This window comes from Mirounga angustirostris, unplaced genomic scaffold (assembly GCF_029215605.1).
Source record: "Mirounga angustirostris isolate CCGP_5_RB_7025 unplaced genomic scaffold, mMirAng1.0.hap1 SCAF_9, whole genome shotgun sequence".
In the NCBI taxonomy this organism is placed as follows: domain Eukaryota; kingdom Metazoa; phylum Chordata; class Mammalia; order Carnivora; family Phocidae; genus Mirounga; species Mirounga angustirostris.
The window spans coordinates 68,126,877-68,142,272 of NW_026991717.1; the positions used below are offsets into that span (position 1 = coordinate 68,126,877).

The 15,396-nt window shown below is 44.4% G+C and overlaps 1 pseudogene; it reads left to right on the forward strand.

Moving 5' to 3' along the window:
- Nucleotides 1-411: 411 nt before the first annotated feature.
- LOC123862358 (non-POU domain-containing octamer-binding protein-like) lies at nt 412-2,035 on the forward strand (annotated as a pseudogene).
- Nucleotides 2,036-15,396: the final 13,361 nt, after the last annotated feature.

The window sequence follows — 15,396 nt, forward strand, 5'->3', positions numbered from 1 at the left end:
GTCCAATTTATCAAATTTCCCTTTCATGGATTGCGCTTTTGGTGTCATGCCTAATAACTCTCTGCCTAGCCCTAGATCCTGAAGATTTTCTCCTATGTTTTATCCTAAAAATGTTTGTATTTTTACATTTTACCTTTAAGACTATGATCCATTTTGAATTAACTTTTATATACCAGGTGAGGTTGAGGTTTATTGATCAGTCCTCCAAATGCTTCCTGTGCTCTTATCATACAGAATCACTTATAATTCTCTGGCAGGAGATAAGTCCCCCAGGCCTCTTCCTCTAGGCCTGTGTGCCTGTTTCCTCCTCCTTCCTTCTCCCCAGCTGGTTCTCTATCCATTAAGACTCTACTCACTCAGGTAGCGTCACTGTCACTCTGAGGAGAGAACAGTTGGTAGAGGGGTGCAAAAATGCAGAGCAATAAAACCTTCAACTTGGAGAAGCAAAACCATACTCCAAGGAAACATCATCATCATCACCACCAGCAGCAGCAAGAGCAGCCGCCATGGCCACCAATACCTGCAAATGGTCAACAAGCCAGCAGCCAAAATGAAGTCTTGACTTTTGACCTGAAGAATTTTAGGAAACCAGGAGAGAAGACCTTCACCCAACATAGCCGGCTCTTTGTGGGCAATCTTCCTCCTGAGATCACTGAGGAGGAGATGAGGAAACTATTTGAGAAATACAGGAATGCAGGAGAAGTCTTCATTCATAAGGATAAGGGCTTTGGCTTTATCAGCTTGGAAACACAAACCCTAGCGGAGATTGCCAAAGTAGAACTGGACAACATGCCACTCCATGGAAAGCAGCTGCATGTGCGCTTTGTCTGCCATAGTGCATCCCTTACAGTCCAAAACCTTCCTCAGTATGTTTCCAATGAACTGCTGGAGGAAGCCTTTTCGGTGTTTGGCCAGCTGGAAAGGGCTGTAGTCATCGTGGATGATCGAGGAAGGCCCTCAGAAAAAGGCACTGCTGAATTCTCAGCGGAGCCAGCTGCTCGGAAAGTTCTGGACAGGTGCAGTGAAGGCCCCTTCCTGCTAACCACATTTCCTCGGCCTGTGATGATGGAGCCCATGGACCAGCTGGATGAAGAGGGACTTCCAGAGAAGCTGATTATAAAGAACCAGCAATTTCACAAGGAGCAAGAGCAGCCACCCAGATTTGCACAGCCTGGCTCCTTCGAGTATGAGTATGCCATGCTCATTGTTGGAAGGCACTCATTGAGATGGAGAAGCAGCAGTAGGACCAAGTGGACCGCAACATCAAGGAAGCTCGTGAGAAGCCAGAGATGGAGATGGAGGCTGCTCGCCATGAGCACCAGGTCATGCTTATGAGACAGGATTTGATGAGACGTCAAGAAGAACTTCGGAGGATGGAAGAGCTGCACAACCAAGAAGTGCAAAAATGAAAGCAACTGGAGCTCAGGCAGGAGGAGGAACGCAGGCGCCGTGAGGAAGAGATGCGCAGCAACAGGAAGAAATGATGTGGCAACAGCAGGAAGGATTCAAGGGAACATGCCCTGATGCGAGAGAACAGGAGATACGGATGGGCCAGATGGCTATGGGAGGTGCTATGGGCATCAACAACAGAGGCGCCATGTCCCCTGCTCCAGTACCAGCTGGTACCCCAGCTCCTCCAGGAACTGCCGCTATGATGCCAGATGGAACCTTGGGATTGACCCCACCAACAACTGAACGCTTTGGCCAAGCTGCTACAATGGAAGGAATTGGGGCAATTGGTCGAACCCCTCCTGCATTCAACCATGCAGCTCCTGGAGCTGAATTTGCTCCAAACAAACGTTGCCGATACTAATAAAAATTTCAACGTCTAGTTTCCCAAAAACCCTTAAAAGAAAGACCCTTTTTGGACTAGCCAGAACTCTGCCCTGGAAAAGCGTTAGGGATTCCTCCCAATAGTTAGGTCTTCCTTGACTGTACTACTCTGAAGGAGTTTGCTGGAGGCTGAAGGCAAGGGAGGGGCGATATTTAACAAATCAGTTCTGTGTGGTATATCGTTTAACTAATTGATTTCGTGTGGTGCATTCCTGAAGTCTCACATGATTGTTGAGGGTCTGTGGTGGAGGGGGGACCATGGCAAAATGGATCCAGTTAGAGCCCCCATTAATCTTGATCATTTCATTCTTTGTCCATCCTGTTCTATTTGGTTTCTCAGAGACATTGCCACATACACCACAAAAACAAGCATCCCCCAATGACCTTAGCCCCCTTGTTCCATTCACTCGCAGCCGGGAATTCAGGCAAATGTCCACAGAGGTCACAGACAACATACATACGGTTCTGTTATATCCCATATATTACCCCTTCATGTCCTAAGGAAAACATTTTCTCTTAGAGATTTTCATTTTAGTGTATCTTTAAAAAAAACCCATGTGTCAAGTTGCCTCCATCTTTTTTCTTGGGTTAGGACAACCCAGGAATGGCCCTTTTGTGTCTATCATGTTGCTGTTCACAGCTTTTCCTGACAGGCCTAGTACAATCTTGGGAACAGGGTTGCTGCATGCTGAAGGTCAGACAGTAGCTCTTAGCCTTGCCTGTCTTAGGTAGTTATGTGGTGCATTTTTTTAATTGGTGTACCATGTTTGATTTGTCCCTGATATCTTTGGAGTTTTTCTGAGAAATGGAGCAGTAATACAGCATCAACTTATTAAAATACGTTTTAAGCCTTAAAAAAAAAAAAAAAAAGACTCTACTCACTCTACCTGCACTCGGGACCCTACTCCTCTAGCTTCCTCAAGAACTTTGCTTTTTTAGTTGTCCCCATCTCTCTTCCTTTGTTAACTTCTCTTTTTCCTGGACCATTCCCAGGACTGTACAAACATGCTTTTATATTGTGCTTTAAAATGATAATAATCATCCTTCCTTGATTTCGTATCTTCTTCTTGCCATCTGTCCTATTTCACTGTATTTTTCATAGTCAAACTTACTGAAAAGAATTATCTATACCCTCACTACTCCAAGCATAATCTGTGGATTGGCAGACTACATTGGCATCCCTGGGGGCTCCAGTTGTTAGAAATGCAGAATCATGGGCCCCAACCCAGGGTTACTAGGAAATTTACATGCACTTTAAAGTTTGAGAGGTATTCAATCTATATTAAGGGTTCTCAAACCTGGCACAGTGGAATCAATGGAGGAATTTTAGAAAACACTAATGCCTGGGACCTACCAACAAAGATTCTGATTTAGTTGATATTGGGTGCTGCCTGAAGCATTGGGATTTTAAAAAACTTCCCAGGTGTTTTCAAATTCAGCCACGTTTGGGAACCATAAATCTCAATGACATACTTCCTTACTTCCTGTTAGCCTTTTAATATATTACAATCACGCTTTTGCCTCCACCATCAACAGAAGTGTCTCTTCTTGAGTTTACCGACTGTGGTGGTTAATTTTATGTGTCATTGTGGCTTTGCCACAATACCCAGATATTTGCTCAAACATTATTCTAGATGTTTCATCCATCACTTCCTCTGTGAGTCCTTCCCTGACTCCTCCCTCCTGGTCCACGTTAGGGGCATGTCCCATGTGTTTTCATGGTACTTTGTTTTCATAAGTAGCTTAGTACTTATTATACTATATTATAATTTGACATATTTACTTGTTTGTCCATCCTGGTAGACTAAATATTCCATAAGAGCAGCAAAAGTGATTTTTTAAATATCTTTATTCCTGGTGTTTAGCATGGTGCCTGGCACAGAATACGTATTCTACAAGTAGTTGTTGAAAGTTTAGTGAATGAGGTGTGTCTGGGTGGCTCAGTCGGTTAAGCTTCTGCCTTCGGCTCAGGTCATGATCCCAGGGTCCTGGCATAGAGCCCCACATTGGGCTCCCTGCTCAAGGGGGAGTCTACTTCTCCTCCTTCTGTCCCTCCCCCCTGCTCATGCTCTCTTTCTCTCTCTCTTATAAATAAATAAAATATTTTTTAAAACACATACATATTTGCAGTAGACAACCAGTAACTTTTGAGAAAAAAGAGTGTCTGGGGGCGCCTGGGTGGCTCAGTCATTAAGCGTCTGCCTTCGGCTCGGGTCATGATCCCAGGGTCCTGGGATCGAGCCCCGCGTCGGGCTCCCTGCTCGGCGGGAAGCCTGCTTCTCCCTCTCCCACTCCTCCTGCTTGTGTTCCCTCTCTCGCTGTGTCTCTGTCAAATAAATGAATAAAATCTTTAAAAAAAAAAAAAAGAGTGTCTGAAAACTGAAAGGCCCTTTAGGAATGCTGACAACATCTCAGAACTCTTCAACCCAAATTAAAGATGAAAAAGTGAAGTTGATGCTAAGTGGAAGTAGCTTCTGTACTTCGGGTCTCCAGTGTTTAATTCATATGCTCTCTGGGGCAGCTTCTGGTTCTGATCTGTCTAATTGCTTCCCCATGGAACATGCTGGCTCAGCAATGAGCTCAACCAGCAGCTGCAATTGAGCCCTCCACCCTCCGGTCAGATAGTGGGGGTGTACCTGGGGTTCGCAAGCAGATTCTACAAGATGTCCGCCCCTGTGCAAGGATTGAGAATGTCAATAAGCATCTTATGGAACTAAGCATGGAAGGTTTAGTCCCACTAAACAAGAGAATTCTGCCCTTCTTGGCCGGGTGGGAAGGCTGACTTTCTTTCAGTCCCCATATATTATACATGATAATATAAAAGGAGTTCTTTTTTTTTTTCCTGTAAAAGAGGCTTTTATGCCTTTATGAGAGGATCATAATTTAACTTTTAGTAAAAAATATAAATTCAGGCTGTTTTCATTACACATGTTTGGATCTGTGTTAAGTGAAAGAAGCCATGAGGAAAAGGTGAGCACCATTCTACCCCCAGCACCTAGCAGGAATTCTACCTTGTGAATGAGGAAAAGCACCCTCTTCAGGAAGACACATTGTAAAGAGGCGCTGCCATGGCGCCTCATGGCTGTTGCGATGAGACACAGGCAGCCCTCAGATCAGTGAGACAACAGTGGCCCTTCCCGTGGGCTGCCAGGGCTTGTGGCCGGGCCCCAAGAGCAGAGGCAAAATTCAACTCCTTCCTTCTTACCTACCGGAGGGACCCAAACCACACACTTTATCCCTCTGTGCAAAACAGTCTATTTCTTAGAACCCAACCTTCAGAGGTTAAGAATAGGAGATGGAGGGGCGCCTGGGTGGCTCAGTCGGTTAAGCATCTGACTCTTGGTTTTGGCTCAGGTCTTGATCTCAGGGTCGTGCCCAAACTGGGCAACTGCTGAAACACCCAGGGAACTTCTACCAGCATAGCTCCTGGGTCCTCAGATGCTCCTTGCTGTCAGCCAGGCTGAGCAACCATTAAGTTAACCAACACAGGGAAGGGAAGAAAACAGAACTGGAGATGGGGGGTGGGGGGAGCTTCCCTAAAAGGGCAGTGGGAGCCTGCTGACCTCAGGCTCTGAGAACGTTGCCCTCTCTATGCACTTCCTCTACACGTCTCAGGTCTGTGTATCACCTAACATTGATGCAGCAGCAGCATCTGAGCTACTTCAGGTCAACAACCTTCAGGATGGTGGCATCATGTCAGCTGTCGCTTTGGATTCGCTGTAGGTCATCAAAGTAATTATCTGTGCAGAAAGGCAGCAGAATGCTCAGGACCCAGCCCCTTGTAAGGTGCCAGTTTCCAACCTCTCCTATTCGAATACAGCTTCTAAGACGAATCATTATTTCCCCCCATCTCCCGCGCCCACCCACCATCCCTGTCCTCACCCTTTGAAAATCCTCCTTTTTCCAAAACTGCATGATTTTTATAGGGTATTTCCAGGTCACAAGGGATCATATCCCCCAAATTTCCTTGCTGAATAGTTTTTTGGAATAGTTTCCGAGAGAGAAAATGCTTGGCAGATTCTTAGATCACCCATGAAGTTCTTTTTTTTTAAAGATTTTATTTATTTATTTGACAGAGAGAGAGAGCACAAGCAGGGGGAGCAGCAGAGGGAGAGGGAGAGGGAGAAGCAGGCTTCCTGCTGAGCAAGGAGCCCGATGCGGGGCTCGATCCCAGGACCCTGAGATCATGACCTGAGCTGAAGGCAGACGCTTAACCGACTAAGCCACCCAGGTGCCCCTAACTTCACCCATAAAGTTCTATTTAATATATAGTTAAATTAATTCATAACATTGTACTCTCTTTAGTTGCTCCTTTAACTGATGGGTAAACCCAGGCCCAGTGGAAGTGATTTGCCCTACCCAAGGCTCCCGAGGATGGACTGAGGGCAAGGAGTGCTTGCTGGTGTGTGGCAGACACGAAACGTGGCTCCAGTGGACTGGAGCTTAGGCAGTGTGAACAGATTGGATACAGCTCTAAAAGGCATCAAGGGAAAAGGACAGAGTGGCCACATGGCCTATTAGCCAGAGTGCTACTCGCACAGTGTGGGGACAATCCCTCTTCCTCCCCCATCTCTCCTCTCCCCCATATTTATAAGAACAGATCATTATGTAAGCCAGCTTATCCTTACGCAGAGTTCCCATTGTGTCCAGCCCTGTGCATATATACTCACAACTCCAGGAAGTCGCTACCCCTACTTTACAGATGAAGAAAGCTGAAGATGAAGAAGGCGTAGAGAAGATCAATAAATAACCCAAGACTGTAGCTGATGGCTGATGGCGCCAAAATTCTTAGCTGCTACACAGTACTACCCTTTTGTGTGTAGCTGATCTGGATTAATCTGCCACTAAACAGCTCCCCTTAAAGATCTGGAGAGCTGCTGACGAAATGCACTGCCAGAGGCATTTAAAAAAAAAAAACAAGGGAAAACCCTTTTCAGTGATCCAGTAGAGGGCATTCTTCTGAGCCTGGAAACCTGGGGTTTGTCACTGATTATGTAACTAGAACAAACCATTCCACTTCTCTGGGTACCTGTTTCTTCACCTATTAAAGGTGCCTCTTGGATGAGACGGGCACCTTCCACCTCTAAATGCTGTGTTTCTAATTTACAGGAAAAATAGGGTGTAGACAGGCTCTTGCGCCCGTCTGAATATAAATACTGCATCTACCTCTTTGTAGCCATGAGACTTCTCTGAGCCTCAGCTTACCCTCTGGAAATGGGAATAACAGTATCTACCTCTTGGTGTTACTGAGAAGATCAAATGAGAGAATAAATGTAAAGCCTTTCCTATGTGATTTGGTTTTAGCTATGTGATTAGCACATAGTATGCATTCAAGAAATGTTCCCTCCTCCTCCTCCTCCTCCTCCTCCTCCTCATCACCTTGTATGTAGGTGCTACCTATCAAGGTGCTCCAATTCTAAAGCTCTGCATACTGCAGAAGCAATAAAGAGTTGGCAGATTCTCAGAGTTGGCAAATCTGGAACCAAGTATACTGTGTCTGCCTTCTTTTTACATTAAAAAAAAAAAAAATGTATTTTTATTTGGCCTGCTCTTTTAGAACAGACATTTTGGAGACTTTGGGGAGAGTCATCACTCGCAATCAATCCCCTTGAATTAGCCCTACACACACCTGTGGCACAGTCAACGGAAGAGGAAAGAATTCATTAATATCTTTTGGAATGTCCATCATAATCAGCCTCCAGCACCAGACAATAGCATGCAACTCTTCAGCAGGAAATTAAAGGAAGGCAGGCCCTCTTTTCTCTTTTTGAGGAAATCTACTATGCTATATGGTGTTCCTATCATGTGTCATCTAGAAAGGCACTGGACTGGAAATGGAGTCAAGAGACTCTATTTTAATCCTCTGTTTGCCACCAAGTAGCTCTGTGACCTTGGGCAGGTCACTTCCCCTTTCCGTGTTCACTCTCCATCTGCGGAATGCTGCACCTGAGCTAGTTAGCTTTTCTGGTCGCTTCCAAAGCCAAGATTTTGTGCTTGACTTTTAATCAGCTGATTCAGTTTTTCTTATGACAGACTGTCCTCTCTTCCGCTCTTTCCCCCGCTCAAGGTACACCCAAATGCCTGAATCCACGCCTAGAGCCCCATTCATCTAGCCACCATAGGCCATCAACAAGAGGGGTGTCCTGCTCCTACAATGGGAGCAAGGATGTCGAGGTCATTGGAGCTGGAATCTCTGACCTGGAGAGTCTGTAAGAAGCGATAGAATTTCAACGCGAAATATCAGGCTTCATTCCCCGTAAGGACATAAAAAGACCCAAAGAGTGCGGATCTAATATGTGTAAATTGTCATGGCAACTCACATCAGGGTCATAGTATCACTGGAAAGCAAGCATCTGAGGATTGTATTGCCCGTCCTCTTGTTCTCCAGGAGGGAGCTGAGTGAGTCCTTCAGGAGAATGAGAAGGCAGCCGCCCGTACGGTCACTCCAAATGTCTCCCACCCACACCACCTCCCCAAGAGTTGAAAATATCTCACAGCTGGGCCATCCGTGACTGGACATAACCTTCCTTTGAGGGCGGAGGGGGTGTTTCCCATTTTGCCCTGACTCATGCCTGGTGTGTAGGTGTCCAGAGAGCTGTGAGCCCCCTGCACTTGCAGACACACTCCCTGTGGGCCCAGGGACGACTCAGACGTGAGCGGCCAGGGCGGCCAGGGAATGTCTTCAAGTGTGCTCAGGAGGAGGTGGTGTGGGGAACATGGAACAGCCACTGTGCCACAACAGTCCTTTAATTCAGGTGGATATTCAACATGGAATGAGCCCCATGATGGGCCACGTATTTCCCCATGTTGTTTCCTTCAATGTCCTTGAAGTGTGCTTTAATTTGATTCTACCTATACGAGAGTAACTGAATCGTGGGGAGAGTGGGAGGAATAGCATGCAACTCTTGCTATCAAGAGTTGCAATGGTGGGACGCCTGGGTGGCTCAGTTGGTTAAGCGACTGCCTTCGGCTCAGGTCATGATCCTGGAGTCCCGGGATCGAGTCCCGCATCAGGCTCCCTGCTCGGTGGGGAGTCTGCTTCTCCCTCTCCTGCTCCCCCCTCTTGTGCTCATTCTCTCAAATAAATAAATAAAATCTTTAAAAAAAAAAAAAAAGAGTTGCAATGGTGGGTTCCCTCCCACCATTACCTTTATAAGTGAGTATTTATTTTACCATTTTCATGTCATAAGTATATAAAGAAAGCCTGCTTTGTGCAAAACATTGTGATAAATTGTATGCTGTGGCAAGAAGCAGGAAAGCCTGCAAATATAAAAATAGTCCTTCAAAAGAGTTTGCAATTTACATGGGGAATCAAATGTGCCTCAGTCATAAGGGGAAGTCAGGCAGAGGAATGCTGGTTATGGAAGGAGTATACAAATGGTCAGCCTTAATATCACAAATTGGAATTTTGCTCCTTTGAAACCATTTCCCCTTTCTCTCAGCCCTTCTGGTGCCATCCCCAGATGCAACCACATTTAGTTTCTTATACAGCCTTCTGTATTCTGCCAGGGTATTCTGCGTATTTACTTATGTCCTTGTATTTCTTTTCCTCCTTGGTTTACTTTGCATAATGACATATCTTAGGACTCTTTCTATAGCAGTATATATAGACTTGCCTCATTCATTTAAATCAGGCTGGGCAAACTACAGGCCACAGGTCTGCACCTGTTTTTGTAAATAAAGTTTTATTGCAACACAGTCATGCCCATTCATGTATTCACTGTCTGTGGCTACTTTTGTCTGACAACGACAGAGTTGAGTAATTGCAACAGAGAATGGATGATCTGCAGAACTTAAGATTTTACTGTATGGCCCTTTACAGAAAAAGTTTGCTGACCCCTGCTTTAAAAGACTGCCTAATATTCTATGTGTAAAGTGTCATAGTTTAATAGTTCCCTATTAAAGGATATTATCAGTTATTTCTAATCTTTCATTAAAAATACTGCTGTAATTGATAATACATGTATGTCATTCTCAAATCTGTGAGAATATCTGTAGAAGTACCTAGGAGTGGGATTACTGAACAAGCAATGTCATGGGCTTTTCGTGGATGTATTTGTTAATCTGGTTCTACCAGCATTGATGTAATGGAAGGCCATGGCCAGACATTAGACCAATAGCAAGAATTAATTGAGCACTCCATGCTGTGGGAGATGAAATGAAGAACACTGTCTCAAAGGAGAGTGAGTGGTGGCTGTTTTCAGCCATAGCCCCAGAATGGGACTGTGGGAAACTGACAGATGGTAAGTTTGTTCTGCCATTCAAATAAATTGACTGGTATATCAGGACTGTAGAAACCAATGCAAGAGCATTCACTCCTGTTAAGGTCACACTTTGTCCTAGTTGCAAACTCCTCCCCACCTCCCTCCCTGTTCTCATTCTCTAAAAAGAGCCACCTCACAGCCTTGGAGGCAAACATGTGTGACTGTTGGAGCTGCTGCTTTTGGGGACAGCTGTGGAGATCACAGAGGTCACAGAGGGTTTGACTTTGCGGGGACAGATTTGCTTGACTCTGACTTTGCTAGAATGAACAGGTCTTGGTGATAGGGCTCTGGGTTCCCCAGTCCTTGGAGGCCAGTTTGAGCTCATCTTTAGGAAGGGAGGGTCTGAAATCAACAAGCTTTGGGAAGAAAGTCACCCTTAGAAGACTCAGAAGAGCTCAGATCTCTGTAGAGAATGAGAGGTGGAACCAAGAACCAGGAACAACTCAGACCTCTCCTTTCACCCACTGTGTGCTTATGTGCCAAGCCCTATGCCAAGGGTGAGTATATGGGGATGAATAAGAGAATATGGCAACTGATCAAATGGCTCACAGCCTAGTGGAAAGAAACAGATAGACTTGCAGTTCCCCAACAGTGAGCACCTTTTATATTTTCAAGAAAAGCACAGCAAGACTGGACATCTGTCAGATATGGCACAAACAACTCACTCATAGTAGTTCATTCATAGCTTCAACATTAGATTGAAACACTCCTTTTGATAGCATCGTATCTCAATGTAGCTGTAAAGTGCTGCCTTGTCTTTGCCCCCTGCTCAAACTAAAGCTGTTACCTTTCTAGCCCTGTCCGCCATGGTGCTTAGCAGCCAGGGATACATGGTCTCAGACATGTTTACCAAGTAAAACACTGACTTGAGGGGCACCTGGGTGGCTCAGTCATTAAGCGTCTGCCTTCGGCTCAGGTCATGATCCCAGGGTCCTGGGATCGAGCCCCACGTCGGGCTCCCTGCTCAGCGGGGAGTCTGCTTCTCCCTCTCCCACTCCCCCTGCTTGTATTCCCTCTCTCGCTGTGTCTCTCTCTGTCAAATAAATAAATAAAATCTTTTAAAAAAAAAATGATAGCATCGTATCTTTTCAAAGCTAGGTCTTTGGAAGTTGCTGAGCTAAAAAGCAAGTAACACGCAAAACTCAACATGGAACAGAAAATGAGGCTGGTGGTGTCCAATTCCAAGTTCGAGAAGCCGTGCTTGTCAAACAGGTACACCCATCCCACTAGTAAGGGATAGGGTTTCTTTAGGAATGACATAAAATACGTTATTTTTTTCTTCCAGTTTATGTGTGTTGTTTCCTCAAAATGACTACTAAGTTGTTGGGACAGAAATATTTATAAAGTTCTTTGCACCTAACTACATAATAAATGGAACTGTTGGGTGTTTCTCTCTTGGCCCAGGTGCACTGGGAAAATACTACTGAAACACTAAGCACATTATGAACCAAAAAAGTCCAGGAACTTCTGAGGTAGATACGTAGCACTACTTACTAGCATTGTGGCCTTGGGAAGTTTAACACTTTAAGCTCCAAGAGAAGTTCCTCTATTATAAAATAGGGATAATAAGACTAACTGCTCTGAGGGCTTTTGCGAAGGTTAATGAGAGAATGCAAGTCGGGCACCCAGCGCAGGGGTAGCACTCAGTAATCCATAAACACTGGCAAGTGTAGATCCACAGAATTCTGGGCACTATGGGAGAAGTAGTATTTAGTCCCTACCCTAACTACCTCAACCTCGATGCATCTGTAAGCCTACAGCTTTTCAAATCAAGTGCTGTTGCCATGGGTGATTTTTGTACTAACTGTAATATCTGGTGTCAACTAAGTCATTCTGAAAACAGAAAATTAACAGTCCCCCTGAGGTTTGTCACGGTCCCATATGAATGATTTCATTGTCAGTCTGTTAGAGCTTTCCTCCTTACACTAGTTCACAGATTGGTTATTCTGTGTGATATAAAAAATAGGGTTTTAGTAAATCTAGTGATATTTTAAGAAGTGAATTTAGGACAAATGCATCAAAACTATTCTCTGGTATCGCTGAAATATGTCTGTGTTTCAAAAAGTCCTCTTGGTTTGACTAGAGTACAATTGTTTTGTGGTTTGTATTTTTTAAAAAACTAATTTTGGATCTCAGGTCTTCTCCTGCAAAAGATTAATCTATAGTAAGATTCATGACTCCACATTAAAAACAAACAAACAAACAATAAAAACCCCTTTCATTTTGGATGCTACCTTAATTCCAAAGCATCCATGAAGATGGCTATCTTCATCATTAAACAGAGCCTTCCTGGCCTTTCTGCAAAGCTGGTAAATTTTGAGCCAGTACCAGATGGGTTTTAAGAACTTATTAGACTTGCTAATTTTAAGGAAGATAAAGCAGATTTAGATAAAGAAGAAGGAAAAAGCCACACTCTAATTGTCTAGATCAGTGGTTATCAAATGCAAGTTGGGGGTACATACCAGGAGACATTTGGCAATGCCTAGAGACATTTTTGGTCGTCACACCTGAGGGAAGATCCGTAGTGCATACCTAAGGAGTAGAAGCCAGGGATGCCGCTAAACATCTTACAATGCACAGAACAGTTTCCCATAACAAAGAATTATCTGACCTAAAATGTTAAGATTACTGAGGTTGTAAAACCCATGCTGGCTTCGATGTTATTGTTTTTCTTCACTGAATTACACATCTTCTGGATTCTTCTTTCTTTTTTTTAAAGATTTTATTTTTATTTATTTGAGAGAGAGAGAATGAGAGACAGAGAGCATGAGAGGGAGGAGGGTCAGAGGGAGAAGCAGACTCCCCTCTGAGCAGGGAGCCCGATGCGGGACTCGATCCCGGGACTCCAGGATCACGACCTGAGCCGAAGGCAGTCGCCTAACCAACTGAGCCACCCAGGCGCCCCTGGATTCTTCTTTCTAATACCTCTTTCCCCTGACCTAACAGGTTCTTTTGAATGATTAGCTTCTGAAATTAGCTTACCAGCAGCTGCAGAAAAATATCAAGTTTTTGTCTGAATCAGTGGTCCTTAACATTTCTACACATTAGTATTGCCTAGAGGAACTTTTAAACCATGTCAGTGCCTGGACTCCACCCTTGGACCAATTAAATCCAAATCTTCAGGGATGGGACCAGATCACAGCATGTTTTAAAACTTTCCCGAGTTTAAGGGCGCCTGGGTGGCTCAGTTGGTTAAGTGTCCACCTTTGGCTCAGGTCATAATTCCAGGGTCCTGGAATGGAGCCCTGCATCTGGGTCCCTGCTCTGTGGGGAGTCTGCTTCTCCCTCTCCCTCTGCACCCCACCCCCCACTCATGCTTTCTCTCTCACTCACTCTCTCAAATAAATAAATCTTTTTTAAAAAGGGGGGGCGCCTGGGTGGCTCAGTTGGTTGAGTGTCCGACTCTTGGGTTTCAGCTCAGATCTTGATCTCAAGGTCCTGGGATTGAGCTCCACACTGGGCTCCATGCTCAGTGGGGAGTCTGCTTGAGGATTCTCTCTCTCTCTCTCCCTCTGCGTCTTTCTCTCTCTCTCTAAAATAAATAAATAAATCTTTTTTTAAAAACCTCAAAAAAGGGCGTCTGGGTGGCTCAGATGGTTAAGCGTCTGCCTTCGGCTCGGGTCATGATCACAGGGTCCTGGGATCAAGTCCCGCATTGGGGTCCCTGTTCAGCAGGGAGCCTGCTTCTCCCTCTCCTGTTCCCCCTGCTTGTGCTCTCTCTCTCTGTGTGTCAAATAAATAAATAAATAAGATCTTTAAAAATAATAAAAAATACAAATTTAAAAAAATTAAAATCTCCAAAAAAAACCCCAAGAAACTTTCCCAAGTGACCTTTATGTATACCCCGGGTTGGGCACCATGAATCTAAACACATAGAAAGGTTATTTTCTATGCTAACCATGTACCTATAGACAGAGAACTCAGTTATGGGAGGGAGAGAGTGATTTTTATCAATGCAATGTAGTAATGACTTTTTTTCTCTAGGGGTCATGTTCACTATTCAAATCAAGAGTTGATTGAGGTTTTTCATTCATGTGGCTTGATCACTTGAGATATTTCACTTTTCGTGGCTGATCCATGCATGTATAGATAAAATTTTACGTATCTGCAAGTTCTCAAGGGTTTTCTTATTCTTTTCAAAAAATTATAAGAAAAAGAGAATTTTATTCTGGTGCCCCAAGTCTTGACTTTCAGCCTTGCTTACATCTAAAGAGGACAGGAATGTTTTTTTCTATGGCTCTCATGTACCAGTTGAATCCGGATACCTCTCAGCACCCTGAAAGGCCAAAAGAAAGTTTCCCAATTTATTCTTTCTCTGTCCCTTTCACCCCTACTCCCAATCCCCCTAGCAAATACTGGTAAAGCAGATGGTTTTGGTGTGATGCCCCAGAGGTTAACAGATGTGAATTCTGATGGAATAACAAGAGGACAGATCTTTGCCATTGCTGCATTCAGACCAAGCACATGGTCTGCCCCCCAACAAATAAATGGTGCTTCATATGGCTGATTTTAAATATTCTGAGCCAGGGTCTGGCTTTTCAGAATAAGGGGAAAAGTAGAAGTCAATAATAAAGAACTAATTTCAACATCACAGGAAATGAACATCTGTTAGTCATTTCCCAAGGGTTAGGTATTAACACGATAAGACTGGGAGCTCAAGAAATAAAAGGCTCAGCACCCAAACCTGCAGAGTAGAGGACATTTAGTGTCACCTTCTGGCACTGCCCAGTGCCTTTCTTTTTTTTTTTTTTTTTAAGATTTTATTGATTTATTTGACAGAGAAAGACACAGCGAGAGAGGGAAAACAAACGGGGAGTGGGAGAGGGAGAAGCAGACTCCCTGCCGAGCAGGGAGCCCGATGCGGAACTCGATCCTGGGACTCCAGGATCATGACCTGAGCCGAAGGCAGTCGCTTAACCAACTGAGCCACCCAGGCGCCCGAGCCCAGTGCCTTTCTTAAAAGACCCTGGATGTTTGGGGAACTAGGCCTCTTTCTCTTGATAGTCTTTCATAAACTTATAAAAGTGCCTTTATCAAAATGGGGTCCAGGCCCATAGATATATCCTCAGGGGTCCAAGGGCTTTTCTTTAATAAATATTTTTAATATTATGCTGTCACTTTATTCTGGATGGTATGTTTAACACAATTCCAATTATCTGAAATAACTACCTTATGATTAAGATGCCACTCAGTGCTGGTCCCTGAAGTTGGATTGTGTTTACACTCAAACCCTGCAAAGGGTCACTGATGTTGGAGTCCATACTGGATACCTGGTTTAATAGAAATATTTGATTATTAG